Source organism: Scleropages formosus, chromosome 19 (assembly GCF_900964775.1).
Source record: "Scleropages formosus chromosome 19, fSclFor1.1, whole genome shotgun sequence".
Taxonomy (NCBI): domain Eukaryota; kingdom Metazoa; phylum Chordata; class Actinopteri; order Osteoglossiformes; family Osteoglossidae; genus Scleropages; species Scleropages formosus.
The window spans coordinates 17,144,005-17,156,370 of NC_041824.1; the positions used below are offsets into that span (position 1 = coordinate 17,144,005).

At 48.4% G+C, this 12,366-nt stretch overlaps 1 protein-coding gene across 1 annotated transcript in view; it reads left to right on the forward strand.

Moving 5' to 3' along the window:
- Window positions 1-4,447: 4,447 nt before the first annotated feature.
- The window catches only part of src (v-src avian sarcoma (Schmidt-Ruppin A-2) viral oncogene homolog), a 41,574-nt gene continuing 33,655 nt past the window's right edge, over window positions 4,448-12,366 (forward strand). The window contains exon 1 of the mRNA XM_029246228.1: window positions 4,448-4,946. The gene's annotated coding sequence lies outside the window, so the exon portion shown is untranslated. The remainder of the gene's footprint in view (window positions 4,947-12,366) is intronic.

Sequence of the window (12,366 nt, forward strand, 5' to 3'; positions counted from 1 at the left end):
ATCAGTATTGTCTTACATGATACAAAACATAGTAGATGTTATACATATTACTAACACTAGACATCAAAAATTAAAAGATAATGTGAAAAAGAAATTCATATTTATTTACAGGCACTGTATTTACTGAGAAAAAATTTGCATATAAGTGGACACGTGCAATTCAAACCCGTGCTGTTCAAGGGTCAGCTGTGCTTCTTTCAAAACAAATATTGATACATTTTATTCGGATATAAAGCTTTCAAAATTATTAGATCCCATCTATCGTTTCTCTCGCTTATGTCAGAAAATAAAATAGAACAAGTAACAAAATATGAAAGTCATTCACATTGTACAGTTAATTCCTAAGGGACCCTTTTTTGGACTTCCTCTTTCACTGGGGTATAAAGGGTGGGGGGGTAACACGTGTCAGAAAACTTAAAAAAAAAAAAAAATCAGGTCATGCATACAAAAAAGGAGCTGAATTAAATATGTAAAAGTGCTAAATGAATAAATAACCGGTGATTGACCTGCAGATGTTTTTATCTGTGGAGTCATTTCTGTAGACGTGTGTCTGCGGCTCCCCAGGATGCTGGAGGCAGCCTGGCCCCAGGGGGTCTGTTCCCAGTTGTCTGCATTCTCATCTTGAAAATGCCTTCTGCTTAGGGGCTGGAGCTCCATTAGAGGCATCTAAATAAGTGTTTTTTTTTTTTTCAGGACATCACTGGGTTGGTTTGTCTGTCCAGGAGCTGCAGTGTCAGGATGCACTGGAGAAGCACCCAGAAAAGCCAAAGTAGCTCCACCAGAAGACCAGGTGGAACAAGTAAAACGAGCGATAATGCTGTGGGTTTTATCAAGGGGGCTCCAGCAGGTCTATTAGACGCCGAAGGACCTGGAGGACAGCTTCACGGGGGACGCTGTGGTCCCACCTGGGTCCTGCTGCTCTCAGTTTTCAGTTCTGCAGTGGCAGTGCATCAGTCCCCAGGGCCCATGGAGACCTTCCGGTGTCCTGCAGAGGAAGTCCCTCAGAGCTCCTGGGCAGCACCACCCCACCTGCATCACCAAGAGTAGAAGTTCATCCTGACACCAAGGGAATGATGGGTATGCTGGTGGGAAGCAGCAATCTGAGAAAGTGCTTTTCTCCTAAAAATGGGGACAGCTGGTAGTGTAATGGTTAGAGCTACTGCTCTTGGACCCAAAGATCATAGGTTCATATCCCCCTTCAGCTGTAGTGCCCCTGAGCAAGATACTTACACCAAAAACTGCTCCAGTAAAACTGCCCAGCTGTACAAATAGCAAATGCTGTAAATTGCTTCGGAGAAAAGTGTCAGCTAAAGGAATAAATGTAAAGGGAAAAAAAAAAATTTAAAAAGCCACAGGTGACCATGCCTCCAGTAAGCAACCCAGACGGCAAGCTGTACTGATGTGTGTCGGCCACATGTTGCGATATCATCCATCCAGTGCACAAATTGTCACCCAATGCAGGGACCTTTCACAGACATAGACAAATGTTTAACTTGTAATGAGCCTTGAACTTCATAATGGGACTCAATTTTATATTGATCCCATAAGTAACTGACCCAGTTCCGCACTAGTGTTTGTTTTTTTTGCTCATGATCGATTTATTATTGTGCTTTAGCTCACTTTTCTCAAAAGAATGAGCAGCTGAGAAAACCAAATTTTGAGCCCATTGTCGTTTCCGGCTGTCGATAGGTGCATAAAATGCGCAAAATGTACACTTTGATTTATTTTGTATTTTTCTTATTGCTGCTTGAAAATGTTGAAGAAAGCAGTGCCTTTTAACTCACCATTTTTCCCCCTTCAGCGAGTTTGGAGGCTTCAGAGATAAGTGGCTCAGATGACATTTATTATCTGTGACACAAAGCAGAACACACAGGGGTGTGTACGCGCTGTGACGGCGCACCTTCAACCACCTGCGATTTGGGCTCTTCCCGAGAGGCTCACGCAGGTGAGCTGCCGTCACTTTTCCGAAACTGCTCCGGATATCAGGTGATGCTGCTCGGAAGGACAGAGGAGCGAGTGCATGTGTCCATCGTTCCTTGCGTGTGCTCTTGTGGAGAAAAGCTGCTAAATGAACAAATAAAAAGTAATATAAATGTACTCTGGGAGTTCACAGTTTTACAGGCTTTTCTTTAACTCAGCAAGTTTTCATGATATGTACAGTATGAGTGAAAAGTTTTCCTCACTGGTTCTGTATATTGCTGTAAATACAAAATGCATCCTCTTTTACAAAGAAATTAATGCAGGCCACCAGGAGCACTGTAGTTAGCGCTGCTGCCTTTAGACCTAAAGGCTGCAAGTTTGAATCCCATCTCTAGCTGTACTACCCTGGAGTAAAGTACTTACCCTTAATTGCTCCAGTAAAATTACCCAGCTGTATAAATGGGTAAATAGCTTAACGCTGTATGTTGCCTCGGAGAAAAATGTCATTTAAATGAATAAATGTACTGCTGTATCCATCAAGGAAATAATTTTAACGTATCTATTATAATACTGCTTTTCACTGTGCCTTATGACAAATTATTTGCACATTTCTATTTTACAAATTCCCTGATGAAGGCACACGTAGGTTTCATGGTAGCCTTTCTTATTCGGATCTTATTCGCAACAGGCTCTCACCCCAATCCACCATGAGCTAAAGCAGCCCCAGGAAGAAGGTAAACGATATGGAGTAGCAGTTCGTACCCTGGTTACCCCCTCCTGCAATCCCAAGGTTTCTGGTTCAAATCCCACTCCCACTGTAGCTCCCTTGATTAAAGTACCTGAATGGCTTCAATAAAACACCCTGTTTTACAAAAGAGTAAATCACTGTACAGTTGACTATCTAATACTGTATAGTATGTTGGACTGGACAAAGGCGTCAGATAAGTGAAAACTAATATCCATCCAGGCCACTTCCTCTTCGAACCTTTGCCATCTGGCCGGCGCTACAGAGCACTGAGCACCAGGACAGCCAGGCACAAGAAAAGTTTCTTTTCTCAGGCCATCTACCTCATGAACAGCTAAATCCCCCCTAGAGAGTAAACCAGCACAATACACAATGCTATTTATATTTATAATTATATCTATTTATCACATCATATGTCTTACTCACATTCCCTTGCATTTGTATAGAACATACCTGTACATACATGTAATGTCTAGTGACTGTTTTTGTATATTGTGTACTTTTTATTTTTTATATATTTTTCATCCCTTATTCACATACTCTATCTTCTCATCTGTGTCTTGTCACTGTCATTCTGTCTGTGCTGTGGTAGTTCCTGTCACCAAGACAAATTCCTTGTATGTGTGAACATACTTGGCAATAAAGCTCGTTCTGATTCTGATTCTAAAGCTCATTCTGAATTTGTTTACTGGTTTGAGCTCGAGGACAGACTGCGGTATGTACCCTAGACAAGGTAGTTCACCCCGATTGTAGCAAAATTTTCCACTGCATAAGTGGTTTTGGACAAAAGTGTTGAGTAAATAGTCAAATAATATTACCTATATTCAGTTAATATATGGGTAAGCGAAATGAATAAGGGGGCACGGTGGTGCAGCGGGTTTGGCCAAGTCCTGCTCTCTGGCGGGTCTGAGGTTCAAGTCCCGCTTGGGGTGCCTTGCGACAGACTGGCGTCCCGTCCTGGGTGTGTCCCCTCCCCCTCCAGCCTTGAGCCCTGTGTTGCCAGGTTAGGCTCCGGTTCACCATGACCCTGCTTGGGACAAGCGGCTTCAGTTGTGTCTGTGTGAAATGAATAAATGTTACACCCGCGTGTGAGTGAAAAGAAAATTAATAGTAACCATAAGATGTGTCAGTAAGGAAAATGATACAATCCTTATGCATAGCTGCCTTCATCCACTAATGTGGCCTAATGCATTTAGAAGAATATGAGAAGAAATCAATATCATTGAATGTACCCAGGGGGGTGCGGTGGCGCAGTGGGTTGGACTGGGTCCTGCTCTCTAGTGGGTCTGGGGTTTGAGTCCCGCTTGGGGTGCCTTGCGGCGGACTGGCATCCCGTCCTGGGTGTGTCCCCTCCAGCCCTACGCCCTGAGTTGCCAGGTTAGGCTTCGGTTCCCCGTATGGGAGAAGCGGTTCAGAAAATGTGTGTGTGAATGTACCCGACCGAATATTTCATAAATCTCTATTCACATATTTTTCTGTATTTATTCCGTTGCGGCCATCTAAGAAATGAATAAACTCTATTTTGTCTTTGACTTTTTATTAATTTAGATATGTATGCACGCATGTGCGCGTAAGGTGTACAAACACGCAAGGCGAACGTGTCACATGCGTGTTTTGTGTGGGACGATTCTGAATGAGCTCCTTACGCTGTTACTCCACGGTTCGAAAGGGACCGCGAGCCGAAAACGGTACGTTCGCTGAATCGCACGCACCGAACGTGCCTTACAGGGTCAGGCCTGCTGTCATTGGCCAGCGTCCCACCTCAAAACAAGAGGGGACCAATGAGAAGAGGGGACCGCGGGAGGTTCCGAAGCCCGTGCTTGAGGACCGGCGCTGCGATGTCCTACATGGCAGCGGCTGCGCGCAGACGAGCGAGCCGTGTTGACTTGCCTGCCTCATTTAAATGTCCGCCTCTTGTTCTCGCCGGTGTTCGGTAATGGTGTCGATGTTGGGCTCGCGAGGATAGAACGGCGCGTTTTTTTCCCCTCTTCTTTTTTTTTTTTGTTTTTGTTTTGCTTCGCTCGGAGGCGCGGTTGCCAGTCTGCTGCTGGGTGGTGTATAATAAACCCCCCTGGCAGCCGCAGTCTTTGTGCCGCCCGTCAGTCCGCGCGTGGCGTGTCCGTAAACAGACAGAGGAGAAGAGGGGCTTTTTTCTGACACGTCCCCGCAAACCCCGCGTGAGCTCGCCGCGGCCCATGGCGGCCTGAGGTGCGCATTTCTTCGGGCTTAAAGGGCAACGCAGACTGAGAGAAGAGAAAAGAGAGGACAGCGGACAGCGGAGGTGAGTGTGGCTCCTCGGCGGCGGCGCGTGCGGCTTGCGCGCGCGCCCGGGCGCGTCGCCCGACCACACAGTCGCATCGTTCGCACGAGGAATACTAAAAATATGAAGAAAAGGGGGGGGAAAAAAATAACGCGTGCCGTGCTTAATCTCTGTGGGATGCGTGCAGCGCGTGGCGCATTTTCCCTCCTTCGAGGGTGTACGTGTGTTATCGGTCGACGACCCCCCACGGTGTGCGGAGGTGCACAGATCTGTCAGATGGGCGCGCGCCGGGCTGGCGGCGCGCTCGAGAGCGGCGCGCTGTGCGCTCGTGTCACGCGGCCGGACCGCTTCGCTTCGGCAGCGCACCCACCGACAGTGACAGTAAGTGTACCCTTAGTTTCGCGGGAGGTGCGCTGCACGGCGGGCACAGAAGAGAAGAGCATCTATAATTGTTATTATTAATAATAATAATAATAATAATAATAATAATAATAGCAGCCAAGGTGACCAGTGGCAGCGGATGAGCAACTTTACACTGTTTTACCGATTTATACGACAGAATGTTCCTACTGTTCCAATTCAGGGTCGGTACCTTGATCACGGCTACTGCAGCCAGGAGTGGGATTCGAAACAACACTCACTCAACAGCCTCCAGGTTACTAAGGCGCTGCCCCCATCGGGACTCTGTCTGCTCAGTCATACCACCGATTTTCCACAGCAAAAACACGGTGATCGGTGTATCCCTGCCACAGTAAGAGTTGTGTGTATTATTTTTATTCCCAGGCATCTGGAGAGTTCTGTGGTTCAACCTGTTTCTACAACAGATGCTGAAAAAGTACAGGTGAAATCATCAATAGCGAAAGAAGTCGAAGACATAAGTGCTCCTTTTTAAATCTGGAAATTGATACATTGAAAAATAAATGTCACTTTGAATGCTTGAATGCGAACCCTTAGGTCGTATATAGATTGTGAAGTATTATACTATAGGCTGTAAAAGTGGATCTAGGAGTTATTAAAATATTTGCTGTATGGACATTACTGTTGGTTGGAAGTTTTACTTTGTGGCTCATTTAGTGGCAATAATTCGTTGCTTTCTTTCAAACTTCACTTCCTGGAACTAACGGTTAGTGTCCTACCAGGTCACCTGGTCAGTGAATGCAGAGCAGTGTATCTGTGTCTATCTGTCATTTGCTGGCATGGTACCTTTCCACCCACTGAACACATGTCCTCCTGGTTTACCATACTGAGTAAAACCCAAAATCAGGATTGATTGATTCCTGTTGTTGTCAGCAACCTTTGCGCACGTGGTAAAAATCACAGCGCTCCCCTGTGCTGCTTCACTTTATTCCCTGGGCTTTGGATGGGGTTTGATGTGGCGTTAAGAAGAGTTGCCCTCTTCACCCATCAGCCTCGCCGCTGTTAATCCTGGGAAACGGCTTTAAATGGAAATGCTTTGAGAGCCCTAATTGCCCAGTTTGGGCGTCGCACCCGTGCGCTGACAGCAGCGAAACGCTTCTCGCGCGTGGGTTTTTAACTCGGCTCGCTTAAGCTCCCGTCATTCTTCTTCACGGCGGGAGACGTGTCTGCTTTCCTCGCCCTGCTCCCGGATCGGCAGCGCTCTCTCGATTCATCGCCGCCGGGGAATGCGATGCTGCTTAAATCCAACGTCGTCCTGCAGAACCTTTATTTATGTTTACATTACATTTACTCATTTAGCTGACGCTTTTCTCCAAATCGACTTAGTGTTAAACTATTTTAAAATGATTTATTCATTTATACAGCTGGGTAATTTTACTGGAGCAATTTAGGGTAAGTACCTTGCTCAAAAGGCAGCACCTCTAAGCACTCTGCTACTAGCTGTCCCCCCTTGTATTATGAATATTTTGAATATTTATTCACTTTGCTGCCTCGTTTCTGCTTAGCGGAGCACCTTTCTCAAGGCCTCGTCTTCCGGAAATGGCAGCTGTAACCCTAACGCCACCCGCTGTGCAAAACGCCTGCCATCCCGGGATACGGACGCGCACGTGCGGCGGATGCGCACGTCCAATCCCAACGTGTGTTATGCTCCCGAAAGAGTGCGCGTAACCAGGCCAGGATCTCTTCTCACTGCTTGCGCGTAACCAGGCCAGGATCTCTCCTCGCTGCTCTCCTCTGCCTTCTGGTTTCATGCGCAGGATATGTATCTGTCATATGCTGGAGATGATGGGGCTCCCACTCAGAGTGACTCAACTCACACACACAGAGTCTAGATATGAGTGAGATCTCTCGTACCCCCCTCCCCCCCCACCTCCCTGCTGACTGCAATATGCTGGACTCTCCTTGATTAGTCACCCAGCAGCGAATCGCCGCTTTTTGATTATTTATACACCACCCGCGATGGTGTTCCGTGCATCCGGGACTCTCGGATCGTTCATTTTCTCATCCCTTTGTGTCCCCCCCCCCCCCCCACTGTTGCGTGGCCTTGGGCATCGGATGTCCATTCTGAATGGGACGGGAGGCGTGTCCTCGGGTTTGTGGACAGATGTTGCGCAGTGTGGGGTGGAGCTCGTCTAAGAGGTACTGCTGGATGTTGGGTCGCGTTCCAAAAATTTTTCCTCATTGGATATGCCAACCCATCCAGCTGGGGGATGGGTACTGGCCCACTGAACCTACAGCAGACAGACGGCAACCTCGAACCAAGGTGGTCACCATTTCATCCAGCATATAGACGTTAAAACAGGCTGTCCTATCCAAACCCCAGTGTGTGTGTGTGTCTGTGTGTGCGTTGTAGGGGAGCACGTTTAAATCCCACCTCGTGGCAGTTGAACTTCTGCATCCGGTTGCTACTCAGAGCTGTGGTCTCAGTAGGGCTGCGCTCTGCTTCCAGAGCCCTCTCTTGGATTCTGGAGCACAGCGTGAGAACCGCAGCCATGTGTGTGTAGGGATCGACATATTTTTTTTTTTTTTTTTTCTCCCCCCCTCTGCTTTTACATCCTCAGGACAGGCACACTTTACATCTCACCCCTCCCGTATGATTTTGCACCTGTCCAGTTTTGGAACAAAAATAAATCAATGTCTTTTAATGTTTTACATACTAGCTTGAAATCCAGTTTTAATAAAAAAAATCATTTTCTCTGAGAACAAATCTAAACTAAGCGCTAAAACGGTTAAAGGTTGTTCAGGCAGCGTACTTAGAAAAAGGCCTTAAAGAAACCTTGAAGAAATCCCCCAAAATAGCCAGATACTGGGGCTGTTTTGCTTCATTTTTGACCAATTTGGGGCCTTTATGGTGAGAGGACTATTGTGAAACAGAAACGCAGATTAGCAACGTCACATTTTATTATGCCGGCGATCGTGGCTTTGCATTGAATTTCTTGACAATTTACCGTAGTTTACTGTGCATCTGTCCACCGCACGGCTACCGGATCGGTTCTGCCTGTCCGACTAGGAAAATTTAAGCAAATGGCTCCTCCCACGCAGTCGGACAGCTGTTAATGTGGAGCCCCGGGAGGGAGCCTCTCCGGCCCCACGCCAGGTACCGCGGAACCGTGTGCGGTTCTAGCCGTGCGCTCGTGTCGAGTGCTCGGCGGGCACCATCGGGGGCGCGGCCCAGACCCTCCTCTCTCTGCCCTTCATCCTCCTGCTGGAAGCAGTCATCTTGTTCGAGGAGCCCTCTCCTTTTCCCGGTGTTTAAGTGCGGCTTGGAACCGCGACGGCCTCTGCATCCCCACCTGTCACAGGTGTGTCCACAGTGGGAGCGCGGAGCTTTGAGGAATAAACCCCCCCCCCCCCCCTTGTCATTTTTTTGGGTTTGGTTTTACACGTTAATAAAGTGCTGCAGCAGAGTGGCAGCGTGGGAAACGCGTTGGTCCATCCCTGCATCTGGCGTGACGAGCACACGTGGCCGCTCGGTCAGCAATCCGGGATGGAGGTTTAGCTGGGTCCGGGTTGTACGGCCGGGTATGGGGGCAGCCAGGTCAGCGGGTGAACAAGGACTTAGTCCACGTGCCTGCCCTAATGCTCTGATGTAGCAGATGTCCGATTATGATTTCTTAGTAATGCGCTCATTAAAATAAACGGTGATGTTGTGGCATGTCGGCCCAGAAGCTCAAGATTATTTTTTCCAGCAGGGGGTAAAGACTCCATAAGGTTGTTATAATGTCATGCAATATTATGCATAAACAATGAATGGTAAAACGCCATACTGTTACATAGCTTTGTAATGGTACAGTATTTAAATGCTCTTTAAAGCCTTGCTTTCATGCGTTACATTTAGGGAATTTTAATTTACATTCATTCGTTTGGCAGACGCTTCTCTCCAAAGCGACGTACGTCTCGGAATCCTTTGAAAGTCCCCGTGCGCGTTTGCGAGAAAAAAAGGTCTCTTAAGCTATTGCTTCGTATATACAGCCTGTTACCGTAATAGTCTTTAATATAGGTATTACTTGCGTAACGGCTATTATTGTTATGCAGAAGCTGGGCACAGTCTGTTTCGCTTTACATTCCGGCGAAGACCCTTCCGGCAATATCCTTCCTTTTGTGGAACGCCGTCTTCTTTATGATGGGCGGACAGTGTTTCGGCAAACCTCCAGCATGTAAGTAACGGCGGTGGGATTCCGTGTCGCTCGGTTGCCTGGCGCATGCTCTCCCATGAAGGCCGAGTCGTCGTCCAAGGCAGCTAATGCTCTCTGGAATGCCCCGTTCGGCCCCCGTCCGTGGAGGGAAGTCGTGGAAGGTCCTAATGAGATCGCTGGGAAAGCAGCTTTAGGGGCCCCTCGGATTCCCGCTAATCAGCAAAATGGCCGCGCATCGGGGCCTTTGTCCGCCCCCTAAAGCGGCGCTGTCTCTTCCTGTGTGGCTCGGCGGGCCCCGGCGTCAAAGGGCCCCTTGTTTCCCTGCAGTCTTTAAGTCTTTGGCAGCCGGATGTTTTAGGGGGTCGCAGTCAGATCCTGCTTCGCACGATCGCTGTGGGTTTGCTGCCAGCACAGCCACGCGGGACTCTTGCCGCTGTTCGTGGAGTCGGCTGACCGCTGCGGGGACCCCGCCTGGCTTCAGTCCGTACGTCCTTTTGTAGGGAAATCAACGATCGGCTGTAGCGTTGATACGATAGGTGCTGATAGGCTGTGAATGTGGCTCTGGTATAAGCTCCTTTAACCGGGATCGCGTCATCGGCCACCATCGTTTTCACTTCCCATAAATTCTGCTTTCTGCTGTGTCTCGCTCCAGGATGTAGCCCCTTTGGCCGTGTGCCCAAGAACTGCATACCGGGGCCCACGGGGTCAGTCTCCCGACATTGACGTTCTCTCTTCACGCGGCCGATGCCGGGGCCTCGCAGTCGCGGCACCTTCTCGCCGATTAGTGTCACGCTGGCCCACTTTCATTTTTAATTAGTTCCCGGTGACTTTCAAAGGGCGTCGGGAGAGGCGCCACCTCCCATTTTTCTGGCTTTTCTGCATCAGATGCCCGGTTGGGTTCAATTGCAACCGCGGGGTTTTGCGGCTGTGTAACATACCCCCCAGGCCCGAGTGTCCCTGACATGCCGCTGTACATGAGAGCACTTGCCGGGGCAGGTCAGTGGGCACCGAGCGGAGTCTGTCTGCTCCCAGGGAAACAAGAGCGTAAAGGTTCACATGGACCCCAAGCCCCGGGGCACCGCCGCTGGTCCCCTCAGTGGAACAGAGTGTCCCCTTGAGTTCCTGCCACAACAGTGCCCCCTTCTCCTTCCTCAATCCCCCCACTGTTGGTGGCAAGGGTTATCTGCTGAAAAGCGCCTTTCTTTTTCAGATACTTTTCAAAGGGCCCAACTTCAGTTCTGTGGCTTTTTGGGGGGGCAAAACAAAGAAGGCCCTTTGGCTTTGGCCTTGGCTCTTTGCGAGGTCTTCCACCATTTAGCCCCCCGTTTATAATGGCACAGTTATAATGAACAGCTGCACGTTGCGCAACTAGACGGGACCGGCCTCCCGTGTCGGCGGACTGGTTCCGCGTTGCGTGTTTGGTTGCAGCAGTGCGACGGTACCGAGGAGGGGAAGGAAACATTCATGTACAGTTAAATGAGCTGATCTCGGCATTACAAAAGCCAAGCCGCTGGTGACGGCTTTGGTGTGTCTCCATGGGTATTTATAGCTTTAGTAGAAATGTCATTTTCTGGATTCAGGAGGGTAATTTTCTTACGTAGCACTTCCTCTCGCGATTTAGACAAAGGCCCTGCCCCCTCGATGGCGACATATTCAGGTCGTTCAGCTAGTGACAGCTTGTGGGTTTGTTGCAGTATGTAGTAATACCGTTAGGCTTTGTCTCTGGGTGGGAAAAATCTCCCTGATAATTGGCGTACTTATTCATATAAGATGAACTGCGGGCTTCCACGCGTGTGTATTTGGACAGCCTTTCTATTGCATTGAGCCACCAGCTGTATTGTTGGACTCCCAGCCGGCTACCTGCTGAACCAGCTGTTGAAGGCATTGACTCCGAGGATCACAAAAGTTGGGCACTTTGTTTGGGAAACGCTTAAGGTTCCGAGTGCCGTCCACATGCCTGAGATCTTTGTGATTTTAAGTAGATTTATTCTGCATGGCAGTATTTGAAAGGCATTACGTTGGCGTGGGCAGCCTTCGTAAACTGTACCGTTGGTGCATGTCTTCAGATTGAGCAATTATTCGTTTACATTTATTCATTCAGGTAACACATTTCCCTGAAGAGACTTAGTGATTTAGTCATTTTTATGGAAGAGTAATTTTTACTGCATCAATTCAGGGTAAGTATCTCAGTCAATTGCAGCGGGAGGTGGAATTTAACCGGGGATGTTTGAGTGTAAAGCAGCAACTGCTACCACTACTCCATCTGCTTCCCCAGGCGGCAGTTTCAAGGTGACGGGGCAGCGACACCCTGGAAAGATGTTGCAGGAGCAAGGGCAGCGGGGGGTGAAACTCCATTTTATTGCCTCTCTTGCTTTGTCTCATGTTTGTGAGGAATGAGCTAGGCATCTACGTATCCTCAGCAATGTATTGACTCTAGATGAGGGAGAGGAGGATCACCAAATCTTCTCCCTCAAACTGTCAAGGAAGTCAGGAAGGAAATCAGATGTATGCAGATTGTGTGCCAGCTGGCCGGTGACCAGTTTTACTGAAATTCGCTTGAACCCACTTTGCATCTCACACTGTTCACTCGGAGCTTTAGTCTGAATGTACACGGGGGAAGAAAATGTCATTTTGGAACTAGAACGATTAAAGCTAAAAGGAAAAAAAAAGAGTTTGACAGAATGGCTCGGGCTGTCTGGTCAGTGGTCAAATGGAGTTAGAGCAACTCCTCTCGCTTCCTCTACTGCTCTTTGTCATTGTGGATGCAGCAGGAAGTGAGAAGCGAAGGGTAGGAAGGTCTAACCATTTTGGATATGTGTAGTGAAAGCGAAAAAGATGTGAGCCACAAGAGCAGGTGGACCCTGAGTTTCAGGGGCTATATGATGGAG